Source organism: Giraffa tippelskirchi, chromosome 12 (genome assembly GCF_054371585.1).
Source record: "Giraffa tippelskirchi isolate mGirTip1 chromosome 12, T2T-mGirTip1v1.2.pri, whole genome shotgun sequence".
Lineage (NCBI taxonomy): Eukaryota > Metazoa > Chordata > Mammalia > Artiodactyla > Giraffidae > Giraffa > Giraffa tippelskirchi.
The window spans coordinates 138413508-138419454 of NC_137286.1; the positions used below are offsets into that span (position 1 = coordinate 138413508).

The 5947-nt window shown below is 46.8% G+C and overlaps 1 long non-coding RNA gene across 1 annotated transcript; it reads right to left on the reverse strand.

Moving 5' to 3' along the window:
• Nucleotides 1-2475: 2475 nt before the first annotated feature.
• On the reverse strand, nt 2476-5051 carry LOC145529141 (uncharacterized). The gene is made up of 3 exons (XR_014070956.1): nt 4901-5051; nt 4657-4731; nt 2476-4479 (listed from the first exon to the last, which is right to left on the reverse strand). It is a non-coding gene; the product is annotated as an uncharacterized LOC145529141 (long non-coding RNA).
• Nucleotides 5052-5947: the final 896 nt, after the last annotated feature.

Below are 5947 nucleotides of genomic sequence, written 5' to 3' on the forward strand. Positions count from 1 at the left end.
CTCTGGGAACCAACTCTCCTTTTACATCACAAGTCACTGAGCCTTCCGTCACGTGGCAAAGCAGGCCAGGCAACAGGCCTCTACCGGTCTGTTCCGGTTAATGATTTATTGATTTTGTTGGCTGCGGTTTTCACTTAATCCTTCGTTTGATTTAACTGAGCTTCGGGAGTTTTTGTTTTTCAATTGGTCAGTCTTGCTAGAATTCTACCCAAAGAAAAATAAACCGTGTTTATAATCGCCTATGGTGGGTCCAGTAGTTCTGTGGATTCTAACAGGAAACTAGCTCGTGGGCACTGTTTAGTCCAGAAGAGAAGAGAGCAGTAATGCTAATGAGGAAAAGGCCAGCAGGTGGGTGGCTGACTCCCAGGTGGAGTTATTCCAGCCCCTGACCCCAGGCTGGGCCCCTAAGTCTTAGTATCTGTCTGTACAAGTCATATGTCACAGAGAGGCTGGCTGAGAGTTGCAGCAATCTGCTTCTGCTACCAGAGAGTCCAAGGGAGGGGGATATCAGTGCCTCAATTTCACATGCAAATGACAGCCACAGCTAATCCATCCAAAAAAGCTTTGTTGAGTTTCCTAAAAGGTCCAGATCCTTGGTGGCTCTTGCTAAAGACTGTGAAGCTGCCAGCTGATTTCACAATCAATCTGATTTATATCAACAGCATAACTGTAGAGTAAAGAAAAGTATCATAGTACCATATGATGCTTCAAGATGTCTTGAGGGAACTCTAACTTGCATTGATTTTTTTGTTTTGTTCTGTCATGCTGCTGCTGCTAAGTCACTTCAGTTGTGTCCGACTCTGTGCGACCCCATAGACGGCAGCCCATCAGGCTCCGCTGTCCCTGGGATTCTCCAGGCAAGAATACTGGAGTGGGTTGCCATTTCCTTCTCCAGTGCATGAAAGTGAAAAGTGAAAGTGAAGTCGCTCAGTCGTGTCCGACTCTTAGCGACCCCATGGACTGTAGCCTACCCAGCTCCTCCATCCATGGGATTTTCCAGGCAAGGGTACTGGAGTGGGGTGCCATTGCCTTCTCCGTTTGTTCTGTCATAGCATGTGTCAACTTCAGAAGGGGAAGTCATTGCACCAAATTGAGGCATAAAGAGTTTAACTGTTACACAGACACTAAAAGGAAGGATTGGAAGTACCCTGGTCCTTCCCCAACACTCTAACCTGACAGATTTTGGAGCAACAGTCTTCCTTTAATAATTAATTCATACTACTAAAGATGAACTATGGGACATTACGGTTGATTCACCATAAAATTTACCATTAAATTTTGCAAATGAGTTTCCAACTTGGCTTACTAAGACAAGCCAAGGGCAAACTGGGCAAATTCCTTGAACCAAAATCTTTCAGGTCTACAAAATTTGCATACGGAGGGGCTTCGTGTAGGGTTTTTGCTCTGTTGTTTAGTCACTAAACACAACACCTGCAGGAGACCTAAGTTCGATCCCTGGGTTGAGAAGATCCCCTGGAGAAGGGAAAGGCTACCCACTCCAGTGTTCTGGCCTGGAGAATTTCATGGACTATACAGTCCATGGGGTCGCAAAGAGTCAGACACGACAGAGCGACTTTCACTTTAGTCACTAAGTCGTGACTCTTTGCGACCCTGTGGACTGTAGCCCACCAGGCTCCTTTCTGTCCATGGAATTCTCCAGGCAACAATACTGGAGTGGGTTGCCATTTCCTGCTCCAGGGGATCTTCCCTACCCAGAGATCAAACCTGGGTCTTCTATGTCTCCAGCACTACAACTGGGTTACCACTAGTGCCACCTGGCAAGCCCTTTAGAAGCCAGAAAAGGCAAGAAAAGAGATTCACTTCCAGAGCCTCCAAAACGGGACACAGTCCTGTAACAGCTGGCTTTTAGCCTCATGAGACCCATGTCAGACTTCTAATACACAGAAGCGTGAGAGAAGTTGTGTTTTAAACCATTAAATTTGTAATGATTTGTTGCAGTAGTAATACAAATCCCAACCCAGGTCTCCCGCATTGCAGGTGGATTCTTTACCAGCTGAGCCACAAAGGAAACCCAAGAAAGTGGACTGGGTAGGCTATTCCTTCTCCAGGGGATCTTCCCAACCCAGGAATCAAACCAGCGTCTCCTGCATTGCAGGCAGATTCTTTACCAACAGTGAAGTTGCTCAGTCGTGTCTGACTCTTAGCGACCCCATGGACTGTATAGCCTACCAGGCTCCTCCGTCCATGGGATTTTCCAAGCAAGAGTACTGGAGTGGGGTGCCATTGCCTTCTCCGGAAAGCCCAACTAAACAACTAAATAAAGGATAAACTGGTTAATACCTAATCCCAAAGTTATAACAATTCTGAATTTGTATGTGGTTGAATAACATTGCCTTAAGATATGCATGGCAAAAGTAGGAATTACTAGGAGGAATTGAAAACAAATTTCTCAATAACTGACTAACAAAGAGTAGTTAAGGAACAGAAAATCTAAAGACGTAATTCCAACTTTCACAGTGCACGCAGAACCTATAGAACTTTATTCTGGTTTAGTGTTAAACTGAAGAAAATTATAAGATTAGGCTTAAGGCAACTTGAGGAAGTATCATGATACAAAAGTAACATTTTAAGAAAAATTGGAGGACTTCCCTGGTGGTCCAGTGGCTAAGAACCTGCCTGCCAGTGCAGGGGACATGGGTTCGATCACTGGTCCAGGAAGATTTCACATGCTGTGGGGCTTTGGAACTAGTGAACCCACGTGCTCTAAAGACCATGCTCTGCAGCAAGAGAAACCACTGTAACGAGAAGCCCACACACCGCGACTAGAGAATAGCTCTCGCTCACCACAACTAGAGAAAGCCTGCAGCCAGTTATGAAGTCGAATCATAAACTCCCATTGTTCCTTGTCTACAGTTTATGGATAATGCTATCATAAAACTTCTGAAATATTCCCGCTGTTACAGGAACCATCAATGTCGAAAGATCATGTGATGTCAGAAATTAGAACAACTGAAAAATTGTGAGTTCAGCTCCAAGTAATGGGTCACAGTGGCTGTGATGAACGCTTGCTCCTCTTGGTGGCCAGGTCTCAGGTTACCTCATCACTAGATCTAAAAACAGTACAGGAAACACTGAGGAATGCCGTCAGGTTCTAACACAGGTATGTTTCACACTTACAGGGAAGCAAACAAAATGTTCGAGAGACAACAAAACCTCAGCCTTGCTAAGAGTTGGGTAGAAACCACTGGGAAATGAATCACACTGAAAATGCCTGGTGAGAGACCGTTGAAAGTTGATGGGCCTGGTTCTACAGCATGGCCAGGTTGAGTTAAACGCATTCCCCACACAAGCAGAGTCATTATTTCAAATTCGAGCATCCACTTGGAAGTCATTTTCTTAGCTCTGGCTGATTGCTTGGCTACACGAAAGGGGTAAATTACCCCAAGGGGGTGAGCCACCTCAAATTAATCTCCACCTTCAGACCTCTTCCTATCAGCATTAACTCGAATGACACAGGGTATTCTGTAGCTCAGGAAGGCCCAGTACTTTGGGGAGAGTAGTTTCTGTGAAATTACAAACGGGGGACACAGGGGCAGCTAGGTTACTCAGAGAAAGCTTGCCCTGCCCCCTCCCCCAACCCGACCGGAAGCTCTCTGAGTGAGTGCAAGTCACTCAGTTGTGTCCAACTCTTTGCAACCCCATGGACTATACAGTCCGTGGAATTCTCCAGGCCAGAATACTGGAGTGGGTAGCCTTTCCCTTCTCCAGAGGATCTTCCCAACCCAGGGATCAAACCCAGGTCTCCCACATTGCAGGCAGATTCTTTACCAGCTGAGCTACCAGGGAAGCCCGAAGCTCTCTGAACCAAGCTGATAACCCATCCACACTACAGGAGTAAGATGTGCAAGAGTTGAACAGAAGGACACTGGAAACACAGACTGGGTTGTAACTTAGCCTTCCTTAGTTGCAAAACAATAATGAAAAGACACAGTTCATATTAATAGCGGCTTCTCCTTCGAGTCACCTGTTAGGTAAGTCAGCACAACTAGAGCTGACACCCCACATTTATATGGGGTGCCTCATCTGAAAATCTTGGAGGTCCCTGCTGATTATGTGAGAGACATGTCCCCAGTCTGTCTACACAGACATTAGCTGCAGGATACGGGGAAGTCCCTAAAGTTCGGAACGTTGAGAGATGAAGGGTGATGGGGAATAAATAACAGGGCGACTGCCAAGCCGAGGTAGCAGCTCTGCAAACCTCTGAACCAAGAGGAACCTTGATCGGGTAAGGGAACGATCAGCAGCACAGCGCCCCTTGGTCGGAGGGCACAATGCTGCTGCTGCTGCTGCTAAGTCACTTCAGTCGTGTCCGACTCTTAGCGACCCCATGGACTGTAGCCTACCAGGCTCCTCCATCCATGGGATTTTCCAGGCAAGAGTACTGGAGCGGGGTGCCACTGCCTTCTCCGGGAGGGCACAATACAATGGAGAAATTGGCAACGCTGGCAAGACACGAGGCTGAAAAAGGAAGTAGAAGTTGCGTCTTATTTGAAGGTAATGGTTCTCACGCTCATTTAGTGGCAGCAGAACCAGCTGGAGGGCTTGTTAAACCGGAGGAGCATGCCCACTCCCAGAGTTCCTTGTTTCATGCATCTGGGGTGGGCCATGAGAACTGCATTTCCAACGAGGTTATACCTGATGCTGTGGGTCCAACGAACCATGCTTTGAAAAATCACTGCTCCAAGACGTGTCTACATTATCCCGAATGCCCTGGACATGAACAAAAACAGAAGGCTTCTGGAGGTGTGTCATAGCCGACCTGACCAGTGCATGGTACCTGCCGAGGGCAAGGACATGGCTGGGAGTCAGGAGGGCACGTGGGGCCTTGAGCGGAGTGAAGGTGTTTTGATACGGTTGTGGCAGAAAAGAAGACACAAACCTGTGCAGAGGTTCAGGTGGGTGGCTGAGCAACTGTTAAAGTATGGATTCAGGGGACTTCCCTGGTGGTCCAGGGGCTAAGACCCCACACACCCAATCCAGGGCTGCCAGGTTCGATCCCTGGTCAGGAAACTAGATTCCACTTGTCACAATGAAAGATTCCGCATCCCGCAAGGAAGACTGAAGATCCCACGTGTCACAATAAGACCCAGTGCAGCCAAATAAATAAAAATAAATGCACAAAGAGGAAAAAAAGCTTGGATGTGGTCGGAGACAGTCCGTTTGTTGTGGCAAAATTTTACCAGTTGCCTGACTTTCCCACCATGAGCAGAAGTGCAGGTATAACAAGAGAAGTACGGTGGTTTAATATCAAATAGAAAGAAAAGGGGGAAGAAAGAGGGAAAGTGTTGGACAATGGTAGGATTTTGTAATTTTTCTTTATTTATGTGTAGCTGTGCTGGGTCTTTGTGCCTATGCTCGGGCTTTCTCTGGTTGTGGCGAGTGGGGGCTACTCTTCATTGCAGTGCATGAGCTTATCGCGGTGGCTTCTCTTACTGCAGAGCAAAGGCTCTAGGTGCCCGAGCTTCAGTAGTTGAGCAGGCAGACTGAGTAACTGTGGCTTGCTGGCTCAAAAGCACACTGACTTCAGCAGTTGCGGTGCTCAGACTTAGTTGCCTCACAGCATGTGAAATCTTCCCAGACCAGGGATTGAACCCCTGCGTTGGCAAGGCAGATTCTGATCTACTATATCACCAGGGAAGCCCATGATATTGTAATTTATAAGAAATACAGATATGGTCATTCAGATGAGCCAGCTATATTTCTTGTTTGTGTTTGGTCTTCATTTATGGTTCCTGGCCCATAGCTCCCCAAACCCTTGGAATTTCCTGAGTGAAAAGACAACGGTAAGTGTCTTTTATTACAATGTTTGGTCTCTAGTTCCCAACTCCTGAAAATCTTCAGAGCCAAAAAGGTGAACTGGGTATATTGTTATTCCTGACAAGTCCTTTCCACCACAATTGGGTTTACGTTAATGAGATGACTTTCG